The sequence below is a fragment of the Lacerta agilis genome, chromosome 5, assembly GCF_009819535.1.
Source record: "Lacerta agilis isolate rLacAgi1 chromosome 5, rLacAgi1.pri, whole genome shotgun sequence".
Taxonomy (NCBI): Eukaryota; Metazoa; Chordata; class Lepidosauria; order Squamata; family Lacertidae; genus Lacerta; species Lacerta agilis.
Window position 1 is genome coordinate 89,865,419 of NC_046316.1, and position 14,937 is coordinate 89,880,355.

The 14,937-nt window shown below is 39.4% G+C and overlaps 1 pseudogene; it reads right to left on the bottom strand.

The window, feature by feature from the left end:
• The window catches only part of LOC117047553, a 79,446-nt pseudogene that overhangs the window by 11,065 nt on the left and 53,444 nt on the right, over window positions 1–14,937 (bottom strand).

Genomic DNA, 14,937 nt, shown 5'->3' on the forward strand with positions numbered 1-14,937 from the left:
TCACCCTCTCTCTCAAAATGTTGGACTTTGCGATCGCACTGGCATCGAACTCTGATTTAAGGGATGAGGAAATGCTTATTATTTTGCAGATGGAATTGCTTAATCGGAAACTACAGGTCTTGAGTGGAATTATTCATAAAAAGGATGTACTTTCCACAGAGGAGGCTTTTCAAAAGTTCTACACAATGGAATCAAGCCTTGGCAAAGAGCTGGGAGGGGCGCTTGGAGGATGGTCGGAAATGGCTGGGCGAATGGAAAAGGAACCTGAAACAGGAAAATTTACAATATCCAGACCCCGAGGTGGCAGCTCGGGGGCAAGGGACATGGAATTAAGATTTCTACAAGAAGAAGGAGCAAAAGAATCGCCCAGAATGGAGATGTGGAACGCCCTGAGGCTCGATGCTGGGTTTGAGGTGGACGCTGCCTGGATCTGTGGACACTCAGAGGAAGACAATGGGAGATTTGGCTGTGAAGAAAGACAGAAAAAGACAATGGACAGAGGGGGAGTGGGTTGAAGCCTTAAATGTATAATCTGAATGGTCTGCCATGGTATCCGAAATCGGAGTGTGAAGTCTGTTAATTACAAGTTTATTTTAAATAAGTAAGGAGATATTGAATTTTAAGTTATAAGCAGCATGATAAAGGATAGAAGAAATAAGTTTAGCTATAAGAATACTTGGTTAAGATTTAGGTTATAACGCAAAGATTAAGACAATGGTGTTTTTTCTTTTTAAGTAAAGTTAAATTTTTTATAGAGAAAAGTTGTTAAGATAATAGTATATTGATTTAAAACCGAAGGTGTATAGGCGGGGGAAGTCAAACGTCAAGATTCAGAACTAGAAATTTTTTTTTTATGCAAAGTATATAGATAAGAAGAAGAATCCTGACATTATGTGTATATGTATTTGTTTTGGTATTTGTAGGTGTGGGGTTGGGTTTGTGTTATATTATGAAAATGTCAATAAATTCTGTTAAAAAAAAAAAGAAATGAACAGACATGCAGTAATAAGAGATTATGGAAGAGGGTTCTCTCCTGCAAACTATCTGTCAAAATTACAAACATCTAAGTATAGACACTCCTTCACCCTTGCCAGATTTAATGTGCTACCCTCTGCCCTGTTACAAGGCAGATATGAGGGTAAACCTTATGTGGCACGAGTCTGCCTATGTGGCTCACCGGAAGTCGAAACAAATTTACATGTGCTGTTTCTATGAGGACTTACGGTTGACCTTCATTACGCCGGTCCTACAAAAGTTCAAGAATGAACCTGAATCCCAACGTCTAAGAGCCTTGGTAGATGACAAGGACCCCGAAATCACGATCAATGTAGCTAAATTTTGTGTATCTGCCATTAGACGTAGGAAACAAGAGCTTCTTAACGGCTGACCCTTTTAACGGCAACCAGTGGGGGCATGCCAACATTTAATCTTAATTGCTGTTTTATTTGCACTGTAATGCTCTTTGTATCCCTCTTATGTTTTGCTATGTGATTTGTTGTATAAGCTGGAGTTGGGCTGAGACCGTTTTAATAAATTATTATTATTATTATTATTATTATTATTATTATTATTAGAGGCCAATGGGCTGTGCAATAGCCTGTGCAGCATTCAAGTCCTTTAGTACCGTCTTTGATTGGGCTTGGCGAGTTAGTCTGGTTAGTCTGGTTCATTGGGGTGACCCATTAATATGATTATTTTCCTGGCTGGATCATGGGACACCAGCGATGGCGTAGTTTTACTGGACACCTTTATTCCTTCACTGAGGAGCTGTGTGCCCTGTTGGCAGAGTATTAGACAGAGGGCTCTATTGCCCCCCCCTTTTTACGTAGTTATGGATCCTGTTGGATATTGTTCCTCGAACATACTGCTCGCCTATGGAGAAGCTGTCTGCCTTGAGGGAAGTTATTTTGTAATACTTCCTCTGAAGCAAGTGATGCTTCATCACATCCAATCTTGGCAGGTCATCTAATTTAATTTTGCAAGCAAAGTGGTTGCCCCAGGCCGTCCCTCCGTTCCGCTTACCAGGCGAGGTGAAGACGGATCTCATGCGGTGGTTGCAACTCCTAAGCAAATGCAATAGTGTTCACCATGGCAGGATACCTTGAACCTGCACAGTGTTTCAGGTTCATTCTGATGCTACTGGATCTTTGCCTTGGGTTTTATTTCAGGGGCGGCTGGTGTTCAAAGCCATGGCCTCAAGTCTGGTGTGGCGAGGCAATCATGTGACCTAACCTTTCCTGAGTTTCCCCCATTGTACTAACAGTGCACATCTGGACTGAGGAGTTCAGTGACCGTCGGATCTGCGTTTGGTCTGGCGACCAGGCAGTGGTGAGCCTTATAACAGGGAATATTATATATTCACTTATAACATGGAATATTATATATTCCTTGCATGAGCAGCATTCAGTTTCAGGCAGATACTTACTTTCTCCATCTGAAGCAGATAGAAATCAATGAAATCCTGTGGCTCATGCAGAGACTGATTCTCCTTATGCTTCTCTATCTCTTCCTTGGCAAATGAAAGCACCATCTCTGCACAGGACAAGGCCTTCCTGTGGGGCCCGGGGAGATGTTTCATGAGCCATGGGAGCATTTCATAAAGCTAAAGGAAAGATAGCAGAAATGCTGTCATTACCATGAGGAAGCTTGGTCACATTGTTTGTGCTTTGGATTAGCACTTAAGAACAGGGTCTGCATTATTTTTCAGGGCTAGCATATTAGTTTGAGTCTCTCTCTCTAAAAAAGGAAGGTGTATATAGCTTCTCTGGAATCCCACAATGATTGGATTCTGTGAATTATCGCTAGCTGAAAATATGTAAGAAAACTATGGCTCAAAATATTTTCCCAGCTCCCAGGCATCATTCCAAAACTGCACACAATCACAGGACCCCTCTTGGAACAAGTTAGTGGCCTTTTTTGGTAGGTGGGGGTGGGTGCAGAATAGGGATGGGGGGGACTTCAAGTCAGTTCACATTTAAAGGCAAACTTGCCTAATACAAAATGGAAAAACAGCCATCATTCAAAATGTGCACTTCTCCAATTTTTTAATTTATAATTTATTTCTTAAACTCCCCAGTTCGCCAGTCAAGTAATTCTGATCTTTCTTCTAAAAAAAATACATAAACCTTGAAGAAGGATGTTTTTTCTCCTTCCTTGTTTTTTCATTAATGAACAATTACTTACATTTTCTGAATACATAAGGAGCTAGAAAATACAACATGGACTAATACAAAGCAGTGTTAGAAACCGAGATATGAAAGCTCCGAGCTAAATGGCACCTTAACCTAGAATATGGGTGCAGCAATGGAATGTTTAGGTGTGCCTTTTTAATAAAAATAATACAAAGCTGAAATCTCTCACATAAAACTGCAGCTAAAATCTCTTTTTCACATGGTTTAGTCCTCATCTGAAGACTGCAAAAAACAAAGCCATGCTGCCCATACCTGACCCCTTAATATTCTTAAGAGGGTCTCTTCTCCAGTCTAAAGAGAGTGACTGGAAGTGAAGAGGCAGAAAAAATTCCTCCTTTCCTTCCATTCTGCAGTTTTAATCTGAATTTTTAGGCATACTACTGTGCCAAGAGCTCAGAAACTGCGCACACTAATGAAATTCCTTGTTCCAAATGCACCTTGTATGCTGATACACAGTTGCCTGTAGTTTCCCAGTCAAGTGGTGTGTACCAAAATGGGAAAAGGGTGATACAGAAGGGAGCTGCTTTCCTTAGCAGTAGGGATAGTGCTTGAGTTGCAGGTCTCTCTTTCATTAAAAAAAAAAATCCAACCAAGGCAGTGGCTGCAAGGGCCTCACCATGGACACCATCATGATTGCCACTGCTAAATGGGTGGAGAGTAGAGACATTTAGTTTTCCACAATGGCAACAAAACTATGGAATTCCCATTCTTGAGAAGGTTATTTTTTTCACCTCTGTTCTGAAGGTCATTGTTCCATTTTTATCCCATCTTTCCTCAAAGAGTCTCCTGTGGTGGACAAAGTTTTCTTACTCGTGTTTTTTTATCTCAATGATAATCATGAGAAATTGATTAGCCTGTGAGATGGAAGTGGCCCTTATCTCAGATCAATTTAAACCTGATCTCACTTCTCCAACCCTCTATCAGAATGGATTCCAGAATACTGATCTGTGATATTAAGGCTCTTGGGAGACTGCGGGGATTCTTCGCTGGAGCTTCCCACGTGCAGGACAGGGTCAACTGCACACAGGATACCAGTTACTGGGGGATCTGTGGCCAGCGTCTCACGTGCGTCCTTGCACGGGTGCTGGCCAAGCCTGCGGACGGGACGGCCGGTAATTCCGGAGCTTAACTCACACCGCGCCATGAAGAAGGTAGTCCGCCAGGCTGATTCTGAAGCGTGCGTGAGTCGTTCGGAAGAATAGTGCCTCATAGATATACCTGCAAGCACTTGCGACCATCCTAAACTGTTCCCTGAAGTAATGTACCCAAATAAAAGGTGGCCAAAGCTACGGCCAAATAAAAGCACTAGTAAACTGCAAAAATTTAAACTAAAAGGAAATGAAGACAGACAACCATGGTTTCTTTTGATGGCTTTGGCTGACCCACATGGGCTATTTCTTCTCTCTGTACCTTATCTGCTCTAAAGTTATCTGAACTAGCTGGCCCTTAACCGCCAAGTCTTCCGCGATCTATCCCTTTAGGCTACCTAAGCTAGCTAAACCTTTACCGCCAAATCTTCCGCGATCTATCCCTTACTACCTCCTGCACGCTCTTCCAACCCAACCTAACCCCGAATACCTGAACATAACTGATCTAACCCAACATAACATAACCCGCCCAACACGGGGAGCCGCAGCCTTTTATTGACAACGAACAGGCAACGTCATGATCAATACTTTTACCAATCAGAACACTGTTGCTGCCCTTGAAAAGGGCGGGAAGCAGATTAAACTGACCATTAACAAGTTTAAACCTTTGGAGCCAAAAAGTCTAAGCGGAGGATCTCACTGGCAAGACGCCTACTGAGCCCTGCTTTCACTTTTACTTTTACTCGAAGAACACGTTAAATAGTGCACATAATTAACATTCAAACAGGTACAAATAATTGCAGGTGCAGGGGCACCCATGGAGTGTATTCCCACAGGAGACGAGTTTGGTTTAGTAGGAATGAAAATAACTACTCACAGAATGAACGAAGGTATATAAAAATGTAAAGAAAAAATCCATGGCTTCTATCAGCTTCTGGAACCTTTCATCTTCAAGAGCAAACCGGTACCCAAAAGCCACAGCACATATCACATTGGAGACTGGATTAGCAATGGCCATGGAGGGTTCAAGTGGTTGTCCTGCAAAATAAAGTTATACGAATGTGAGTTCAGCTGCTCCTGTTCATACTGAGAGTGGGATTTTCATGGTGGCCAAGAGAAACTGCTGGGCTCTCCATTAGGAACCAAGGAAAGCATTCACATTCCTTTCTAAAATGGACAGAGGTAGTACACAAATATCTCCATATGCCAGCTCAGTGCCATCACCTATCCTCACATACCCTTTGAACGTGCAAAAACCTCCACGAGCTGATGGGCCTCCTCTGCTATTTGGTGCTCCATGCCTTTCTTCCCCAGTCCAAGCTTCCGCATAGTAACTACACCAAAGCGTCTCTGTTGCCTCCAGGTATGACCATTTGACAATGCAATACCTATGGAAAATCAAGGAGAAATTATTGCTTACAGAAATCAATGTAAAAAGTTGCCATCTCAGAAGAAACAGTTACAGGTAGGTGGCCGTGTTGGTCTGCCATAGTCAAAACCAAATTAAAAATAAAAAAAATCCTTCCAGTAGCACCTTAGAGACCAACTAAGTTTGTTCTTGGTATGAGCAGCTGCTTAGTCTCTCTAAAGCAGAGAATTACAAGATGATGCAAAAAGGATTCTGGGTACAATTTGGAGGAAATTTAGAGGGAAAATCTATCAAGCTTCTGGTGATGCTATTGGGAAAAGAATGGAAGTGGAAGAAATGGAAGTGAATTTCTTTTTCTCTTGGTTGTAAAATAATGAACATAGAACAAGTAACTAATAATAATAATAATAATAATAATATAATAATAATAATATAATATAATACAGCGGAGAGATTCCTGTTTAAATAAAAATGAAGGATTTATTTTTTTCAAACATGGAGGAATGGTTGGATTTTTCGGGGGGGGGAGATAAAGTCATCATACTGGAATGGAAGAGGACTATTCTTGACACATAGCAATGTCTGGGGCTGAAGATGGGGGAAAATATCACCTAGCAGAAGAAGGAACAGCTGGATATTATACTGGTATACAGCTGGATATAATTCTGGAATGAAAGTTTCAGCAAACAAACCCAATTCAGCCAATTTTTCCACACTGTTTTTAAGGATATAATGTGTGATGAGATTTTACTTTCTTGGGTTCCATGATCACTGCAGATGGTGACAGCAGTCACGAAATTAGAAGACGCCTGCTTCTTGGGAGGAAAGCAATGACAAACCTAGACAGCATCTTAAAAAGCAAAGACATCACTTTGCCGACAAATGTCCGTATAGTTAAAGCTATGGTTTTCCCAGTAGTAATGTATGGAAGTGAGAGCTGGACCATAAAGAAGGCTGATTGCCGAAGAATGGATGCTTTTGAATTATGGTGCTGGAGGAGACTCTTGAGGGTCCCATGGACTGCAAGAAGATCAAACCTATCCATTCGGAAGGAAATCAGCCCTGAGTGCTCACTGGAAGGACTAATCCTGAAGCTGAGACTCCAATACTTTGCCCACATCATGAGAAAAGAAGACTCCCTGGAAAAGACCCTGATGCTGGGAAAGATTGAGGGCACAAGGAGAAGGAGACAACAGAGTTTAAGCTGGAATTTTGCTATAAGAAGCTGATGGTCTGTGCCACAGTCAGCTCCAGGTCTTGTTTTTGCTGAGTGTATACAGCTTCTCAATCTTTGGCTGAAGAGAATATAATCAATCTGATTTCGATGCTGCCCATCTGGTGATGTCCAAGTGTAGAGTCGTCTCTTGTGTTGTTGGAAAAGAGTGTTTGTGAAGACCAGCTTGTTCTCTTGACAGAACTCTATTAGCCTTTGCCCTGCTTTGTTTTGAACTCCAAGGCCAAACTTGCCAGTTGTTCCTTTTATCTCTTGACTCCCTACTTTAGCATTCCAATCCCCTATAATGAGAAGAACATCCTTCTTTGGTGTCATTTCTTTTTTTTTTTTTTGACACTCAATCTCTTTATTGTTTAAAATCATCACAGCTAAAAAATAAACATACATTACATACATTACATACATACATACATACATTACATTCATACTTTCAGTCATCTTACAGATATCCACAATTATTCTTACAACACTTCATAACACTCGGTCTCAAAACTTCCAATTATCCTTTTTGTATTTCTTAATTAACTTCATCAACAAAACATACAGTTGTAATTCTTGTTCCTATTCTTACTGTCTTTTCATACTCTCCACTTGATTTTTAAGGTTCAATCTAGATCTGCTTTTAGGATTTCAGTTAAACCACTCTCTGTTAGATATTCTTTAAATACCCTCCATTCCTTCCAGACCTCCTGAATCATCTGTCCTCTTATTTTGCCCGTTGTTTTGGCTAACTGTAAGTATTCTATCATTAAGTTTTGCCAATCGGCTATAGATGGTATAACCTTGCTTTTCCAGTTTCTAGCCACTAGCATTCTCGCTGCTGTGGTACCATACATACATAGAACTCTTTTCTCTTTTTTAATTTCATCTGGTAGAATACTCAATAGGAATGTTTCTGGTCTTTTTTTAAAGTTGGTTTTTATCAGCTTTTTCAATTCTTCATAGATCTGGTTCCAGTAGTTGTTTACTTCTGGACACGTCCACCACATATGCTTATAAGACCCAATTTCATTTCCACACCTCCAACACAATGGGGATCCATTCCTGTACATCCTTACTATTTTTTCCGGGGTGAGGTGCCACCTATATATCATTTTCAATATGTGCTCCCTTAAGTTGTAGCAGGCGGTAAATTTTATATCTACCCGCCACAACCTTTCCCACTGCTCCATTAATATATTATACCCGAAATCCTGGGCCCACTTCACCATAACAGATTTTACCTCTTCCTCTTTTAGATCCCATTCTAACAGTATGTTGTAAATATTTGAAATATACTTCCCCTTGCTTTGGATTACCTCTTTCTCGAATCTTGATTTTTCTTTTGCCAAACCACTTTTTTGTCTATTATAAATCTTTGATAATTTGGAAATACTGTAGCCAATCATTTAATTGTTCTTTAATTTCTTCATATTTTTTCAAATGCAGATCGTTCTCTTTTTCTTCCAATAACATTCGATAGGTGGCCCTTCCTCCCTCCATATTTATCTTTTTAATTGTTATCACGTCTATTGGTGATGTCCACAGGGGATTTTGGGTTCTAGGATTCCCTTATATTTTATCCATGTTAAATACAGTGATTTCCTAATTAAATGGTTCAAAAAACCCTTGTGGACTTTTACCTTATCATATAGTAGGTAGGAGTGCCAACCATATCTGTTTTCCACACCTTCTAGATCTAATAATTCATAATCTTTTAAAGTTATCCAATCTCTTATCCAATTTAGTGCTGCGGCTGCATGGTATAACTCCAAGTTTGGCATGGCAAACCCTCCCCTTTCTTTCCTGTCAGTCAGTAATTCAAACTTGATCCTAGGTCTTTTCCCGTTCCATATAAATTTGGCTAGATCCTTTTTCCATTCTTTAAAGACTTTCATGCCCCCCAATATTGGTATTGCTTGAAATAGAAATAGCATTTTTGGGAGGATACTCATCTTAGCCACCGATATTCTTCCCCACAATGAAAGGTTTAGTTTTTCCATGTCTCCATGTTTGCCTTTACTTCTCTCCATGTTTTTTTATAATTATCATCAAAAAGATTGATACTTTTAGGTGTTATATTTATTCCTAAATACTTAGCCTTATTTTTGATTTCCAATCCTGTTAATTTGTGTAGTTCTTCTTTTTCAATTTTGTTCAGATTTTTGGTCATCAGGGTAGTTTTTTGATAATTTATTTTAAGCCCCGCCACCTTTCCGTATTCCTTGATTATATCTAATGCTATCGGTATGTTCTCTTTGGGTTCTTGTGTCGTAATTATTAATCATCGGCGAATGCTCTCACCTTATAGGTATTCTTTCCCACTACAATTCCTTTTAATTTTCTTTCTTTTCTATATTATTTAGCAGGACCTCTAATACCATTACAAACAACAAGGGTGAAAGAGGACACCCTTGCCTGGTTCCTTTGGATATTTGGAAGCTATTCGTTACGCTCCCATTTATGATTAACCTTGCTCTCTGCTGGTTGTAGATTGCCTCTATAGCCCTCCTCATATTATCTTTCAATCCAATTTTTTCCATGTGTCTTTTCATAAACTCCCAGGAGACATTGTCAAATGCCTTTTCGGCATCCAAAAGCAGCAATGCTGCTTTTTTATCTATTTTAAACTCTAAATATTCTAAAATATCTATTATGTTCCTTATATTATTTGAGATTTGTCTACCTGGTATAAATCCTGCCTGATTGGGGTGTACAATATCTTTGATTACATTTTTTAGTCTATTTGCAATCACCCCTGCAAACAATTTGTAGTCACTGTTTAAGAGAGAGATCGGTCTATAATTTTTCATTAGGTCGAGGTCCGCATCCTGTTTGGGTAGGAGTGTAATATATGCTTCTCTCCACGAGTCTGGTAAACTTCCTTTAAGCAATATTTGATTCATTAGATCTTTTAATGGATTTATCATTATTTCTTCCATTTTTTTATAATATTCTATCGGTAATCCGTCGGGTCCTGGTGATTTCCCGGGTTTACATTTCTTCATTACATTTCTGATCTCCTGTACTGTAATTGGGGTATCCATTTCTTTTGCTTTTTCCTCTATAATAGTCTCTAATTTGTATTTCTCTAAGTAATTATTTATTCTTTACAATCTTCTTCCTTTTTCTTATATAATTCCTCATAATACTTCAGAAAATTATCTACTATTATCTGTGGTTTGTTTATATTTATCCCCAATCTTTATTCTATTTATCATTTTTTCATTTTTTCTTTTTTTCAATTGCCAAGCAAGAAATTTGCTTGGTTTATTTGCAAATTCGAATTTATTTCGGTTCCAAATTTTTAAATTCCAATCCATCTCCTGTTCTACTTTAGTTTTGTATTCTGTTTTTAGCATATTTATCTCTTTTCTTAGTTTTTCATTTTTTGGGCTCTTATATAATTCCTTTTCTTTTTTATTCAGATCCTCCATTATTCTTTTTTTTTCTTTTTCCTTTTCCCTTTTTTTCCTGATGTTCTGTTTTATGAAGTAGCCTCTGATAAATGCTTTCCCTGTATCCCATATTATTCCTTGCTCCATTTGATTATCATTATTTAATTTGAAAAAATCCGCTAATTCTTTTTTTGCACCTTCCAGAATTTTTTCATCATATAACAGATCATTATTTAGTTTCCATCTTCTTATATCCTGTTGACCATTCTGGTCTCAATTGAAGTAGCATGGGCTATGATCAGAAAATGTCCTTGGTTCTATTTTAATTTCCTTAATTCTATTCAATAATCTATTGACAACCATCGCGCTCTATTCTGCTTGCAGTTTTTTTTTGCACTCGTGTGCACTTTACTCTCTTCTATTTCGTTTTGAAATCTCCAGCTGTCTTCATATCTAATTTTCCCATCATTCTAAAGGTAAATTTCCTTGATTTTTTTCCCTCTCCTTTTTCCTTTCCCCGTTCTATCTAATTGCGGGTTGGCTACCCCATTTAGGTCCCCCATCATCACCATTTTCCCTTCGGCAAATTCCATCAGTTTAGATTCAATCTTCTTAAAGTATTCTACTTTCTTCCCGTTTGGTGCATATATCCTATAATATATTCTCGCCTCTATAGGTAATCTTGAGAATAACCGTTCTTCCCTCTTCATCAACATAAATTAATTGTGGCTCCAGGTTGGGTCTTACATAAATCACTACCCCTCTCTTCTTTTTCTCATCCGCTGCAATGAATTCTACTCCTAGTTTTGGGTCTATTAATATTCTTTTGTGGTCTCTTTTTATGTGGGTTTCTTGTAAGCAAATAATATCTAACTTTTGTTTCAGTAGTACGTGTCTTATTCTGTTCCTTTTTACCTTATTGTTTAAACCATTCACATTCCATGATAATATTTTGAGATTCATTTTATTGTATTAAACTACACACCGTTATGTTAAAACTCTCTATTCACTTTCAGAGCTACTTTCTTCTTGCGTTGTCTCTGGGTTGGGTTCTTTTCCTATTTGCAGTCTCTCACCTCCTAATTCCTTCCTGTACCTTTCAAAAAAGAGGTCAGCATCTTCTGGTGTATCAAACCTCCTCCTCTTCCCTTTGAAACTAAAGGATATTCCTTCCGGATATTCCCACTTGAAGGCAATAGACTTTGCCCTCAGTGCTCTTGTAAGGAATTGGTACCTCTCTCTTTTTCTCAATAAGCGAGGAGGAACTTCCTTCAGCACTATTATGTTTCCTCCCTCTATCTTAAGAATCTTTCTCCTTCTAGTTTGTAAGATTTGGTTTCTCAGCTTATTTGATTCAAAAGAGATCAGACAGTCTCCTGGCCATTTGTTTTCTTTCGCTTTCTTGGAGTTGACCCTGAACACCGTTTCTATACCCTCAGTCACTACTTCCTCCTGCATTTCTAACCATGTTGCTATCTCTTTAATAATTATTTTTTGCAGGTTTCCTTCTGGTATTTCTGGGACACCCCTGAATCTGAGAACATTCCCCTTAACTTGCATTTGTAACATCGACATAGCATCCCAGGTTGCCTCCTGAGTTATTTTGAACTCCTCCCTTTCCTTCCTTGCCCTGTCTCCCTCCTTTTTGCACTCTTTAATTTCCTTAAACGCTTTCTTTACAGTCTCCTCCAAAATCTGTATTTTGTTTTTATTGTCCTGTATTGTCTTTACCAGTCCCTTGTTCTCCTCTGTCAACTCCAGTACTTGCGTCTTCAATTCTGTAATTGCTTTGGTGTTGCTCTCTATTCTTCCATTCATTTGGTCTAGCTTTTCTTCAATTCCTTTCATGTTGTTGTTTACTTCCACTTTTAAGTCATTAAATTCTTTCTTCATTTCTCCTATATCCCCTCTTATGTCTCCTCTTAGGCTCAGGATCAGCTCTTTAATTTCCATATCTTGTTCTGTGCCTGAGTTTCTTCTTGTATTATATTTTTTAATTGTTGTCATTATACAGTCTCTGTCCTGTAATTTCTTTATTCCTTTAGTTTCTTTTTATTTGTTTCTTTTCACCAGTTTTTGACAACCTGCAATTACTCCTCTTGCCACTTGTGTCGCTGTTTTTTCTTCCTTTCTATTTTTATTTCTTTCTCCTTGCAGTCCCACTAGTGGCCACTGATGTCGCTGTTTTCGGAGGCTTCCCTTTCTTTACTGGGCTTCTGCTTTAAGGTCTTTCTCCGTCTCTTTATTGCTCACTTCCTTCTGCCTCTGCCTCCTCAACACATCTCCCCTCCCATGCAAACTCCACGCTGCTCCATCTTTGTCTCCTCGTACGTAAAATACTTTATTTTTTGTCAGAGAGTCTCTTTTAAATTTCTTAAAGCTTGTTAAAGACCAGAAAGCTCCTTTTCCTTTGTCAGCGTTAGATTGCCGGGTCTCACAAAAATAGCGTCTTTCTCTCCTTTCTCTTTCACTCTCCTTTATTTCCCTTTCTTTCTTTTCCCTTTTCACCTTATATTTGTCGGAAAAAAGAGGTTTACCGCAGTACTTCTCTTATATATAGTCCATTTTAATCGATTGAGCCTTTAGTTGTCTGTAGTGAGATCAATTACATTAAGGATAATTTCCGCTTTCTCCCTTTTCCCCCTTAGTTCCGAAATCCAGTCTCTAATCGGCAGGGTTTGTTGTTACAGTCTATAAATTATGCCGATTAGGTAGTGATCTAGGGGTGGCATAAAGTTGGAAGCTTTACCGCTCTTTCGCCGTTCCGAATTCCGGGGCTTTTTCGCCAGGAGTCGTTCTAGTCCTCGTGCCGGGTCCCTCCGCTCTCTTACCGCAAAGCAAAAGAATTCGGGGTTCCCTTCTGGCACCGCTGGATCCTTCGGCTGAGGGTCACCCCCTCAAGCCTTTTCGGGGTCGTGCAGCCCTCACAGCACCCCAAAAAACTCCGTGGCGAACGCTCCAGCTTGCAGCTTTCGCGGAGCGCGTTCGTTCGCGGTTGCGGCAAAACCGGAAGTCCTGGTGTTCATTTCTATAAGGTGTTGTAAGTCTTCATATATTGGTCAGTTTCAGTTCAGGGCGTACCCGGGGGGGGGGAGCCATGGTCGTTCAGGTTGTGACATTTCAGCACGGAAAGGCAAATGAAACCAAAATTTTAGGGAAATTATATATAATTATAGCAGTGCTTTATTATGGTAGTTATTACAATTATTTGCTTGAATTCTTTTAAATTTTTATTCTAGTTACATGTCTTATACCAGGGGTGGCCAACTCCCAAGAGACTGTGATCTACTTTCAGCAGTGATCTACCCCCGTTTTTTGGGGTTCAGCTCAAAGTTGTTGACCTTTTTTGGGGATGAGGAATGCTCCGTTTTTTAGGGGTTCGTTTCGTTTTTAGATTACTGACTACATTATGTAAACTGCAAACAAAAACAGCTTAAATAAACAGAAAAACTTTTCCCCCCAAACAGAAAGCCCCAAATGGCTAAAACCTCAGTTTCCCAGGATCCTCAGCCCTCGCAAAAGGAACTACTCACCATGCAAGGGAACTCAGTTTCCAAAGCTCCCTTGCAACAATCAGCCAGCGCAACACACACACACACACACACACACACACAGTGTCAGCCAAGAGCTTAATTGTTATTGAGATTTTGGGAGGGGGAGAAAGACCAGTCGTTGAGCTTTTTTAGGAGAGCTTTTTTTTCCTTTTAGGCTGCCGATAACCATTTCATTATTTTATTTTATTTTATTTGCTTCTGGGGGGGGGCAGCTGCCCCCTGCCTCCCCTGGGTACGCCCATGTTTCAGTTTCTTTACTGTGATGTTAAAAGGTCTGCCTTGGATTTGTATTGAGATCATTGTATCATTTTTGAGATTGCATCCCAGTACAGCTTTCGCCACTCTTTTGTTGACTATGAGGGCCACTCCATTTCTTTTACGGGATTCTTGCCAACAGTAGTAGACATGATAGTCATCCGAACTGAATTCGCCCATTCCCGTCCATTTTAGTTCACTGATGCCCAGGATGTAAATGTTTATTCTCACCCATCTCATTTTTGACAACATCCAGCTTACCAAGGTTCATGGTTCTTACATTCTAGGTTCCTATGCAATATTTTTCTTTACAGCATTGGACTTTCCTTTCGCTTCCAGGCATTTCCGCAACTGAGCGACCTTTCGGCTTTGGCCCAGCTGCTTCATCAGCTCTGAATCTACTTGTACTTGTTGTCCGCTCTTCCTCAGTAGCATGTTGGATGCCTTCTGAACTGAGGGGCTCATCTTCCAGCGTCATAACTTTTATATGCCTGTTGTCTTTGTCCATGGAGTTTTCTTGTAGAAATTGGAGTTCTTGGTGATATCCAGAAGTCAAAAATAAAAAATCCAAGAACTCTGGCCAGCCGGGAGAAATCCTAAATTAGAAATAAATCTTATAATACATGAAAATCTAGGTAAGCTGTCTTTGTTAGTTATATACTGTGTAAATTATGGATTTAGTTTGGTATAAACTGTATAACTAATGGCTTCACGAAAGAGTATAATGTATATAAGCACTTATAAGTATTATAAGATTTATTTCTATCGTAGGATTTCTTAACATTCCAGCTGATGAAGAATTAGCGAAACAGGGCCTTGTCCTGGAATTTATTTCAACTGGAATTTGTTTCAATACTATAATAATAAAA